The 13,713-nt window shown below is 37.0% G+C and overlaps 1 protein-coding gene across 1 annotated transcript in view; it reads right to left on the minus strand.

Annotated features, from left to right (window-relative positions):
• Nucleotides 1-13,713, minus strand: part of LOC115209555 (metabotropic glutamate receptor 8-like) — a 654,788-nt gene that overhangs the window by 24,448 nt on the left and 616,627 nt on the right. The window lies entirely within an intron of this gene.

The following is a 13,713-nucleotide window of genomic DNA, read 5'->3' on the forward strand; positions in this document are numbered from 1 at the left end:
CTTAAGCAACCAATGAATTGCTTTTCATGAGGAGAGCAGGTCCTTTCCAAATACTCCTCGGCTACTTTCAACATTCGGCCTTGCGCTACATTCACGTCCATTGCGAAACCTTAGCATATGGCGATATGGAGTATTTTGAAGTGAAATGGTAAATCAGCAGGAATTCTAAGGATTATCACAATGAATATGTTTTCTCCTTTACCAACCTCAGCAGATATTGTAACCTTCAAAATTCTTATTATACAGTCATGGTGGATTTAAATTACAAAGAAGTTTCATGGGGGTGCTTATCTCAAAGCAATATAGTGGAATTCTTGAAGGTTCTTTTAAATTTAGACACTTCTTGACGTCGATTAGGAATTGTATGGAGCGACTTATAGTCGTAATTCTTACAAAGTAAACGCTACAAAAATATATTTCTGATAGCTTTCAGAAACAATCAGGAAGATCATTTCTTTCAATTCACTAAAGGATGATTTTGCTGTTGTCATATCAACTCTTTCTTGCGCTTCTGGTTTGCATTTATCATTGACTACTTGTAGAAATTTGTAAATTTCCATGTAGTTATCTACATGGAAATTTACAAATTTACAAATTAGCAGATGAAAGTAATTTTGTTACCTTTTTTCAAGGATACTAAGACTTTAAACAAAATTTAAGTTCATCTGTTGGACCAACAAGTAGCGATTGTCTGAACTCATTTACTTCTATTATATTTCCTGTTTCCAGAAAAACGCCACAATTTTTCTTTCATATTTAAACGCAATTGAACGTGTTGTCATTTGAAGTAGACGTAGTTGAAACCATGTGAAAGAAGAGCGACAAAGCTTTAACGGTTTCTGAAATACTGATTTCAAATCCTGGCACAAGGCCAGCAATTTTGGATGAGGGAGTAAGTCGATAACATCTACCCCTACAGCTCAACTAGTGCTTACGAGACAGTATCAAAAGTTCTCGGACTAGTTCTGTTGCGCGCCAACAGATGGAAGCACACGGTTGCGTGTGTAATGAGAGCTAGCAGTAACCCCCATAAGGCAGTGTACCGAGTGACAGCGCTGTGTTTTTGTAATCACGTGTATGCTGTAGTCTGTGATTGCTTTCATGGACAATAAATTAGAACAAAGAGCCAACGTGAAATTTTACGCTAAACTTGGGAAGTCTGCTACGGAAATATTGAGCATGTTTCGGCAAGCTTACGGCAACGAGGCAATGGATCGCACGCAATGTTTCGAGTGACACAGGTGCTTCAAAGCTGAAGAACGTCCCTGGAAGATGATGAGCGATCTGGAAGACCTGCCACGAGCGTCATCCCTGGAATTTTGGAGAAAATTCATCAGCCTGTGCATGAGAATCGCCGGAAGACAATCAACGACATCGTTGATGTAGTTGGTCTGTCGTATGAGTCTTTGCAGGCAATCCTAATGTCTGGATTGAACATGCGGCGTGTCTTCCCAAGTTTGTCCCTCGCCTGTTGACTACTGAGCTGAAAGAAAGTCGCGTCGAAGGCTGGAAAGATCTCAGTCAGCGTGCCACTGATGACCCATCTTTTACATCGAAGGTCATCATCAATGACGAGAGATGGGTCTATGGGTACGAGCCTGAGACGAAGAAGTTGTCATCACAATGGAAGAGGCCTTCATCTTCACGACTGAAGAAGACATGGCAGAGCCGCAGCTCAATGAAGAGCATGCTCATCGTTGTTTTCGACATCCGCGGTATTATACATCGAGAAATGGTCCCCCAGGACCAGAACCTCATTCGAGCGTTCTACTGCGATGTTTTGAAGCGTTTGAGAGAGGACATTCAGTGAAAGTAACCAGATCTGTGGAGCATGAAGAAATGGATTCTTCACACCGACAATGCACCCTGTCACCGAGCTCTCCTCACTCGTGAGTAGTTTCTTGCCAAAAACAACATGGCATAACTTCCGCACTCACCCTATTCGCCACATTTAGCACCCGTGGACTTCCATCTCTTTCCCAAAATGAAAAGGCAGCTCAGGGGTCGCCGGTTTAACAACGTCGTCGAAGTCCAGAGCGAATCACAGAAGGCCCTCGACTCCTAACGCAAAAGAACTTCTAGGTCAGGTTCCAAAAGTAGCAGGAATACTGGGACCGGTGTTTTCTGCGCCAAGGGATTTTTTTCGAAGGAAACGATGTCAAAACTTAAATAATAAGTTAGTTTTTGATTAAATATAAATAGGCCGGGAAGATTTTGATACCACCTCGTATTTTATCGATCCCGAAAGGATGAAAGGTAAAGTCGACTTCGGTGGAATTTGAACTCAGAACGTAAAGACGGACAAAATACCGCTAAGTATTTTATCTGGCGTGATAACGATTCGGCGAGCTTGTCGCCTTAATGATTTCTGAAATATTCTTAATATTTATTTACGAATATCACAGATTTAAATGAAATACACTGAAGCTGTACAGATCGATAAAAATATTGGAGCAACAGTTAGATGAAGACTAATAATATATACATGATTTTCTGGGTATTGTAATTTGTTTTCGAATAACACACCACATACGAATAAATTCACACACACACACACACAGACACACCCGCACACGCACGCGCGCGCACACACACACTAACACACACACACTAACACTAACACACAGACACACTCATAGACACACACTCACGCACAATTTTATGTTGATAAAAAATACAATATTTATGTGAAGCATTTCTCTATGAATCAGACACGCCGTCGTTTATCAGCCAGTAATTAACAAAGATTAGCCACTTTTTCCGAAAGTGTTTTCTTTTTAATAAGAACTTTCTTGACCTACAGTTGCCTCAGCCATAGGCTTGTTTGCTATCAAATCTGTGTGGTAAATAAATTTACTACACAGCTTGCCTGATACAAATATTCTTGATTTTGCTAATTGTTACGCCAAAACTGATTTATAAGATTAGGTTATGACTTAATAATACAAAACTCTCATTTACCGTTTCTGCATTTCGAATAATAATCAGAAAACACTTGAAGCATGCCAGGTAAGTTTCCCCCAGATATTAAACATTTAAACATGATTGTACTGCATTACTAAATGGACCAAGAGAAGCTCACTTAATTTTGACTGCAGAGAAACGCAATGAGAGAAGATGGAAATTTTCAGCTTAGCTAAGAGTTAGCCGTAAGGTGGCGCTTGGCCGTGTCAAAAAGTGAATATTTTGTGTTTACGTTCTTGGCCTTCTCAGAAAACAGCAAGGAAATTGCAGATCGAAATGGAAAAACAATGTTAGTATGAAAGATTTCATAGTCTGGGCTCGGCTGTACTATATTATTCCATTGTATATAGACTGATCGGTTTGGTCCACAGCTTCTTATTCAGTGTTATCGGAAAAAAACTTTTTCTGTTTGATTTGCGATCTGCTACCCAAGAGACGAGCAACTCATTTGATCCAATTTGAAACTATGCAAGAAATATATACAACTGAACTCCTCACAATAAATAAAATCATTAATTTAGATTTTGTTGAGATATTGTGAAATAAGTCTATTTCACTGACACACTCAATAATACACTATACATATTTCTAGCATAACTCTGTATCAAAAACTAAAAATGCACGTGGCTACGTGGCTATGTGGGCGCCTGAATTACTAAAGGCAATTTTAATGAGTACACACAAACACACACATGCACATAATATGCATACATTTATATATGTATGTCTATATATACATATGTATATATACATATATATATATATATATGCGTATATACATATATATATATATGTATATATATATGTATATATACATATGTGGATATATATATATATATATATATATATATATACAAATACACAATACACACACACACACACACACCACACACACACACACACATATATATATATATATATGTATATATATATATATATATATATATATATATATATATATATATATATATATATATATATATATATATATATATATATATATTAGAAAAAATGAGGTAATCAGATAAGATGGTTCATATTTGTAGATATTTATTTATATATTACATTTTTTACATATATATCATATCATATCATTCGGATTAGCGCTTTCTCCCAGTCTAGTGGGCTTTTCAAATATATATATATATATATATATATATATATATATATATATATTGCAATTATGTGTGCAAAAATGTATGTGAGTGTGTTTTTAAGAGCAACACTGCAGGAAGCTAACGAAACACTCATTATTTTTCCTCTCTGTAGAGTTTGAAATTGTTCCTATTCTGTGGTACCAATTTACAGTTAGGTGATCTAAAGCATTTAAAATATAATACGTCCATAATAACTTCAACGCTACACGAAAAATAGCATATGAACAGCCGATCGTTTTGACTGGAAATCCGCCTGTCATGTTACTCAGTAGAACGACACTGATTCTGTGTTTAAAATACAGCTCCTTTTTCTAGTTGACGAACAAGCAAAGTCACCTGAGCATAGAAAATACCTTGTCTCACCTCTCTACGTACTGAGAGTGCCTATTCTTTGTGTACTGAGTTCCTGAGGGGAAGACAATCCCTCGCTTGGTTTAACATCCCTACTTTATGTTTTGGGTGTCTCTCCTGAATCAATTTGTTTGAAGGTAATTTCTTCTCTTCCTCCAAATCAGTTTTGAAAATATAAAGGATCAGAAGAGGTAGTCTTCCTGCCCAGACTAAAACGTAAAAAAAATGCCAAATTTTTTTCCGAAATTTTGTAAAGGAATGCGTGTGTTCGTTGGTTATAAACTTTACAGGGAAGATATGAAGATAGAAACCTATCAGCGTCAAAAATTTCGGACAGATTTCTTTTCGTAATCAGCTATATGATGATGTTTATGAAATAAGTAACACGTCAATTGTATATGAACCTATAAGACACTAATTGCAGCCAAATCGCCCTCAAATTAAAAACCCCCTTCTTAAAAGTAGAAACACATACCAGATAATGTAGTGCTAATTCACATATGTGTGAAAAAAGAGAAGGTCACAACCAGAAAGTCATTGTTCTTAGGGAGTCTCGAACAAGCTTGATAAACAACACTTAAAGACGTAAGAAATCAAATAAATTAAAGTATGCAGGAGTAAAGCAATTAGCCAATTACTCTATTAACGTATCTATTTAATAAAAATAATGACATCTCAGGCGATTAAGAACTTATCAGAAGCAGACATTCTGAATCCAAACTGTCTGTTTGCCTTCGGTTGTAAGAATTAGGAACCTGAAAATAAATAGGATTAGCGCTTGCAAATTTAATTGAGAGAGAATCAGGCAACAACACGTCAGCGAGTGAAGTGAGCAACTGTTGAACAGAGGATTATGACTAAACAGTGTCGATTGGAAATTTTCGATAGCTCAGAATTAATTATCTCTGAAAATCATCGAACCACAATCAATCGCTAAAAGCATGCACTCACATTTCTACTGTTGACTTTTGCAAGTATTTCGTCTAATATTTCCCCAGCAGCAATGATTTGTATAAGTAACACTAAGCGATATGTTGACACATACAGTGGTTCACTAGCAAACAAAAGCACACAAATATAGTGTATGAGCGTGCATGTAAAAATATATGCATGCATGCATGCATGCATGCATACATACATACATACATACATACATACATACATACATACATACATACATACATACATACATACATACATACATACATACATACATAAACATATGTATGTATGCATGTTTCACTGGTACTTAATTTATCGACCCTGAAAGGATGAAAAGCAAAGTCGACCTCAGCGGAATTTGAACTTAGAACGTAGCGACGGGCGCAATACCACCAAGCATTCCGTCCAGCGTGTTAATGAGTCTGCCAGCACGCCGCTTTATCTTTATATGGTAATGATAATGAAATTATTGTACATAGTGCTCAGATGCACTATAACTCATCAAAGGTGTTTGTACAGTGCATAGAATTCTGTACAAGAGTCAGGAAAGTGAACAATGTATGAGTCATGATATATATGTGTGCATGCGTATGGAGTGGGGGAATATCAAGTGTAGTATTGGCGAATTTCAATGAAGCATGGAGCTTTTAAAGGATGCAATGTCTCGGCAGCTAATAAATGATGCAGGTAGTTTATTCCATGCTTCAGCAATTTTGAGTGTGAAAAAATGTTTCCGAAACTCATGGGAGCTGTGCTGTTCTTTGGCTTTGTAGGCATACCCACGTGTGTTAGACACACAGAATTAAAAAAGGTGCTTGAGGTTGTTGTTTGCACAATGGTTAGTAATTTTGTGGGTGTTTACCAAGTCAGTTGCCAAAAGTCGGAGACTAAATGTATCCATACCCAGGGAAGCAAGACGTTCAGAATGTGGTAGATGCCTGATGGATGGGATTCGCTTGGCAGTACGTCTCTGAACAGTTTCCAGGAGGTCGATATCCTGAGTAAGATTGGGGTTCCAAACTGGTGACGTAAATTCCAAGTGTGGCCGCACCATAACCATATACAAACTTAAATAGATAGCTGTAGAGCTGCTGACAAAGGTCTTACTGAGTGATGCCTAGACACCCTGGGCCATCTGACAATTTTAGAGATGTGCTTTGTCCAGTGCAAATCGCCGCTGACAGTAATGCCCAGGACACATTCACAGAAAGATTTCTTGATATTAGTGTTGTGGAGAGAGTATGGGAACGCTGGTTTTTTTCTCAAAAATGGTACACCTGTCCACAGCCAGCTTGTAGATTATGTTTTGATGGCAGTGAGCAAATCCAAACTTCGAAGTCGCAGATAACTCTTTTACTTGTAGAAATATATATCTGCTCTACTAAAAAGTAGTAATTCTTCAGTTAAACATTAAATTGTTTGTGTATTTAACGTTATAAAAAGACGAACATTTATATATATATATACATATAGGCGCAGGCGTGGCTGTGCGGTAATAAACTTCCTTCCCAACCATATGGCTCCAGGTTCAGTTCTCGTGCTTGGCTCCTCAGAGTGACTATAGCCTTGTATGTAGATTTGATAGATGGAAACTGAAACTGAAAGCCCGTTGTGCATATATATAACAAAGTGGAGCTGTAAGGTACCGCACGAGTGGAAATATATACGAAAGAAGGTTTGAAAATGCAATTTTAAAAGATGTTTATTTACTTTACCGGTTTCACTCTTTATAAAAAGATTGTCAAAAGTAACATGTGGAAGTTTGGTTGTGTTAATTATTGGTTGTCACAAAATAAGTTACTTTTGACAATCTTTTTCTAAAGAGTGAAACCGGTAAAGTAAATAAACATCTTTTAAAATTGCATTTTCAAACCTTCTTTCATATATATATATATATATATATATAGATATATATATATGTGTGTGTGTGTGTGTGTACCGTTGGCGATTTTTTTCCTCCGTCTTCCCTTCTCGGGATCTTTCCTTTTCCTATGTTTCTGACGAAGAGCTCCGCTCGAAACGTAAAACCCTCCTTCTTCCCTTCCTTCCTGAGCGTCCAATAATACTATATTTGTTCCACGTCCTCGCGTTGTGTTTTCTCTTCGTGTTTTCATGTTTGTATTAACTTTAATATATATATATATTATATATATATATATATATATATAAATTCCTCATATGTGTGTGAATGAATGTATATGTGTATATATATTATATGCATGTATATTTCTTATATAAAATATAGTATATAGCAAATAATATTTGTTCAATATACAAGTAAGATATAACATATACTCTGATACGTTGTTTTCATTTATGGTATTTCATGATTTTCCCCCATCCATTTTGTTTCATTTTGAAATTTTGGATATTGCTAAAATATAGTGAAATGCGGCGTAATAAGGAAGAAGAGTCATAAAGAGTAATGGAACGCTAAGTCATGCAGTGATACACAAAAGTAATCAGTTAATGGGATACATCGGCGTCCGGTTAAAAGGAAGAAATCCATTTTTTGGATTGAGTCCAGCGACATGCTGCAACACCGGCGTCTGATACTTCATAAGTAGAAGGAAAAATAATTGCCCATACTTTTTTAATAACAGAATATGCTTCTAACAAAGTAATTCTATGCTCAGCTGACGTGTCGTCGTCGTCTTCTTCTTCTTCTTCTTCTTCTTCTTCTTCTTCTTCTCTTCTTCTTCTTCTTCTTCTTCTTCTTCTTCTTCTTCTTCTTCTTCTTCTTCTTCTTCTTCTTCTCTCCTCCTCCTCCTCCTCCTCCTTCTTCTTCTTCTTCTTCTTCTTCTTCTTCTTCTTCTTCTTCTTCTTCTTCTTCTTCTTCTTCTTCTTCTTCTTCTTATTATTATTATTATTTCGACTATCTCGCAGTCACCTCATGTTATTTTATCAAGAAACCATCCACAATAGATGTCTCAAAGCTTAGAGCCCATCGAACATCTTTTATAGCTGCATTTGAGCTCCTTAACTGTATCTATTCAAGGCAGCAAGCTGACAGGATCTCGTAGGAAAAGATTGCTTAGCGGCATTTCTTCTGACTTAACGTTCTGAGTTCAAATTCCGCCGGGATCATCTTTGCGTTCACCCTTTCGGCGTCGATAAAATAAGTACCAGTTGACCACTTTAGTCGAGATAATCAACATACGTCCACTTCCCGCGAAATTGCTGGACTTGTGTCAAGATTTGAAACTAATGTGATTTGTCCAGTTCAATCAACCAAGTGGCAAACGATTCTCTTGTCACCCATTTCATTTCTGTTGGCATCATATTTACTTCAAAGATAATTTACGTTGTTGAAGCTTCTTGAATCTTTTATCGTCCAATAACAAGGAATATAATTTCTCAGCTTCTAACATCACAGTTAAGAGTTGTTTTGACTTCTTTCCTCTTTTGCAGGAGTGTCCTCTGGTTGTTAGAATACTTTGCGGTAACAACTGATGAAAAGAACATTTGTTTCCTCAATATTAAATATAAATTTCTCATGAAGAAATAATTTTCATTTTATTTTTTTTTTGTACTGAATCCCTTGTTTGTATTGAAACACATATTTTATTATCGTGTCTGTTGTGTATGTGTGTTTGTGTAACTTTAACATCAAAATATATCTTTGGGTTTCGGAAATCAGCGTGTGATAGAAAGTGATAGCAATGCAGACAGATTATTAAGAATAAAAAAAAATAACGACAATATTGGCTTCAATTTTGGCCCAAGACCAGCAACTACGACGGAGGGGGTAAATTGATTACATCGACCCCCAGTGATCAACTGGTACTTATTTTATCGACCCTGACAAGACGAAAGGTAAAGTTGACCTCGACCAATTTTGAACTCACAACTTGAAAGCGGACGAAATACCGTTTAGCATTTCTACCGCTGTGTCAACGATTCTATCAGCTCGCCATCTTACACGATATTGAAATATTACTTCAAAAGTGCTTTGTTTAATTATTTGTGATATTACTGTTTAAGAATTTTACTATGGCTTCAAGAAACGATAGAGAGAGAGAGAGAGAGAGAGAGAGAGAGAGAGAAAGGGAGAGAGAGAGAGAGAGAGAAATTTTATCCCCATCTGTTTGCGTAGTGGCATTCGAATTGCCACATGTCCCTTTTCGTTTTTTCTCGTTCCTCCCTAATTCTTCTGTCCCTCTGCCTCTACCTCTCTCCCCTCCTTCCACGTGACTAGAGTTCGGCCTAGCCTGACCTTTCTTTCTTGGTTCGACTACCATCCGTGCAACATCTATATTCCTTCCCATGCCTGTCATCTCTTATATCCCTGCCATAAGGCTTCACTTCCACACATGCCAGCTTAATTAAATTCGTCCTTAGTTGAAAGACACCTGTTATTAACATTTGTATTTGTGTACCATTTCTCCGTTTTATCTATCCAGTGTCTGTCGCCACATCACTGCATGACAACCGATGTTAGTGTGCTTACGTCCCCGTAACTTATCGGTTCGGCAAAAGTGATCAATAGAATAAGTATTAAGCTTAGAAAGAATAAGTCCTAGGGATCGATGTGTTCGACTAAAGGCGGCGTTCCAGCATGGCCGCAGTCAAATGACTGAAACAAATAAAAGAATAAAAGAAAATACTCACACACACATATAGACATACATATGCATATATACATACATGCATATGTATATGTGTGTGTGTGTGTGTCTATATAGACAAATACACATAATATGCATAAAAAAATTACACGTACACACATATATGGGTATATATTTATATATATGCACTAGCAGTATCGCCCGGCGTTGCTCGGGTTTGTAAGGGAAATAATTATATAACCATTTTTAGAGATGTAAAGTATAATAGCCATCTCAATATGGCTAACCACAAAGGGGGAGGGGGTGTTACTGTAGCTTTTACGTTCTGAGATTTAATAATAAATTTAGAGAGTTACTTCCCTTATATATGTCAAAAATGGATTAAAAATGGGAAAAATGATGGTAATTTTTTTTTTAAATCGTAGACTCATCGTAGACGCGCGCTAATACCCAGACGGTCTCGATATGAATCACGACTATAAGATACCCGGTTTTGGTTAAACTGCACCGCAAAATGTGGGAGTAGTTAGGAATCTAAATCGTAGGAGACAGACACACAACCTCACTTTTATATATAAAGATTTCCTCTATTTACATAATATTGAGGTCTCTTTCTTTCTTTTGTTATCTTACTGTTTTTACCAATATACATATATATATATATATATCTCTTATTATAAAAGGCAGATTTTATCTGCCTCCCTTTGGGAGTTATACAAATCTACAATATAGGATTTCTTCAATTACAATTTACCTAGCAGTTTTGAGAGTACAATGCATCGCGTCATGCCAGGTCCAGTTTTTAAAATTTAAACTCCAATTAAGCAAAATTTACAGAAAACTCACATTCTGGTGTGTGTGTCAAATGCTTTTCTTAGTCTGGTTTACAGCACACGCAAACGCACACACACAGTGGGCAGCGAATAAAATGAAAGTAATTTACTTACTGTAGTGAGTGATTCTTTCACTCTGCCTCCCACTTCCTCTTTCAACACATAGACACGCAAATATATAAATAAAATTGTAAGCTAACGTGCGTGTGTGTGAGTGTGTGTGTGTGTGCGCGCGCGTGTGTGTGAGGGTGCGCGTGTGTGTGTGTGTGTGTGTGTGCGTGTGCGTGAGTGTGTGACAGGAAAGTTTTTTACGACGAATATAAGTAGCAGAAAGATAAGACAGTAAGGTGTGATTTGAGGGAGATTTGGCTGCTATTTCTACCATGTCTAGCTGCCATGTAGGGGTCTCCCTCATAGGCTCATACATACATATATACATAGATAAGACAGTAAGGTGTGATTTGGGGGAAATTTGGCTGCTATTTCTACAGGTCTAGCTACCATGTAGAGGTCCTCCTCATTGGCTCATATATATATACATACATAAGACAGTAAGGTGTGATTGAGGGAGATTTGGCTGCTGTTTCTACCAGGTCTGTTAGGCCTTCTCATGTAAACTCAAGCTTTCTCATGACTTGAACATAAGACCAAAGCAGAGAATGTATTCTTTTATTCTTCTGCTTTTTCCAGCCATTGGTCTGTGGCCATGCTGGGGCAATGCCTTGAAGAATTGTAGTTTAATGAATCAACTCCAGTTTTATTTTTGTAAGCATTGTACTTATTCTATCTGTTTCCTTTGTCAAACCACTAGGTGACAGGGATGTAAACAAACCAACATTCGTTGTCAAGCAGTGGTGGAGGACAATCACAAGCACAGACACGCACACACACACACATACATGCATACACATATACACACATACATACATACATACATACATACATACATATATATATATGTGTGTATATATATATTGCAGCGTGGAAGGTGTTGTAAGCCATTTAAGAAAAACACACAAAAACCGTTACATTCACTTCAACATTTAAATTTCATTTGCCAAAATATTTTCGTCGCTTTGAGACCGCGACCTGTTCACTGACAAAAATATCGTGCTAACAGGTCGCGGTCTCAAAGCGACGAAAATATTTTGACAAATTAAATTTAAATGTTGAAGTGAATCTAACGGTTTTTGTGTGTTCTTAAATGGCTTATAAACACCTTCAACGCTGCAACTGTTTTCGTTCAGCACACGATCTCAGATCAAGTCACTTGCTATGCAAGTACATCTCTGTAACTATTTATATATTTATATATATATATATATGTATATTGGTAAAAACAGTAAGATAACAAAAGAAAGAAGAGACCTCAATATTATGTAAATAGAGGAAATTTATATATAAAAGTGAGGTTGTGTGTCTGTCTCCTACGATTTAGATTCCTAACTACTCCCACATTTTGCGGTGCAGTTTAACCAAAAACCGGGTTATTTATAGTCGTGATTCATATCGAGACCGTCTGGGTATTAGCGCGCGTCTACGATGAGTCTACGATTTAAAAAAAAAATTACCATCAATTTTTCCCATTTTTAATCCATTTTGACATATATAAGGGAAGTAACTCTCTAAAATTTATTATTAAATCTCAGAACGTAAAAAGCTACAGTAACACCCCTCCCCCTTTGTGGTTAGCCATATTGAGATGGCTATTATACTTTACATCTCTAAAAATGGTTATATAATTATTTCCCTTACAAACCCGAGCAACGCCGGGCGATACTGCTAGTAAATATATAAATAGTTACAGAGATGTACTTGCATAGCAAGTGACTTGATCTGAGATCGTGTGCTGGAACGAAAACAGTTGCAGCGTTGAAGGTGTTTATAAGCCATTTAAGAAACACACAAAAACCGTTAGATTCACTTCAACATTTAAATTTAATTTGTCAAAATATTTTCGTCGCTTTGAGACGCGCACTGTAGCACGATATTTTGTCAGTGAACAGGTCGCGGTCTCAAAGCGACGAAAATATTTTGGCAAATGAAATTTAAATGTTGAAGTGAATGTAACGGTTTTTGTGTGTTTCTTAAATGGCTTACAAACACCTTCCACGCTGCAATATATATACACACATAATATATATATGTATGTATGTATGTATGTATGTGTGTATATGGTATGCATGTATGTGTGTGTGTGTGCGTGTCTGTGCTTGTGATTGTCCTCCACCACTGCTTGACAACGAATGTTGGTTTGTTTACATCCCTGTCACCTAGTGGTTTGACAAAGGAAACAGATAGAATAAGTACAATGCTTACAAAATAAACTGGAGTTGATTCATTAAACTACAATTCTTCAAGCATTGCCCCAGCATGGCCACAGACCAATGGCTGGAAAAAGCAGAAGAATAAAAGAATACATTCTCTGCTTTGTCTTATGTTCAAGTCATGAGAAAGCTTGAGTTTACATGAGAAGGCCTAACAGACCTGGTAGAAACAGCAGCCAAATCTCCCTCAAATCACACCTTACTGTCTTATGTATGTATATATATATGAGCCAATGAGGAGGACCTCTACATGGTAGCTAGACCTGGTAGAAATAGCAGCCAAATTTCCCCCAAATCACACCTTACTGTCTTATCTATGTATATATGTATGTATGAGCCTATGAGGGAGACCCCTACATGGCAGCTAGACATGGTAGAAATAGCAGCCAAATCTCCCTCAAATCACACCTTACTGTCTTATCTTTCTGCTACTTATATTCGTCGTAAAAAACTTTCCTGTCACACACTCACGCACACGCACACACACACACACACACACGCGCACCCTCACACACACACACGCGCGCACACACACACACACTCACACACGCACGTTAGCTTACAATTTTAT

Source organism: Octopus sinensis, linkage group LG3, assembly GCF_006345805.1.
Source record: "Octopus sinensis linkage group LG3, ASM634580v1, whole genome shotgun sequence".
Classification (NCBI taxonomy): Eukaryota; Metazoa; Mollusca; class Cephalopoda; order Octopoda; family Octopodidae; genus Octopus; species Octopus sinensis.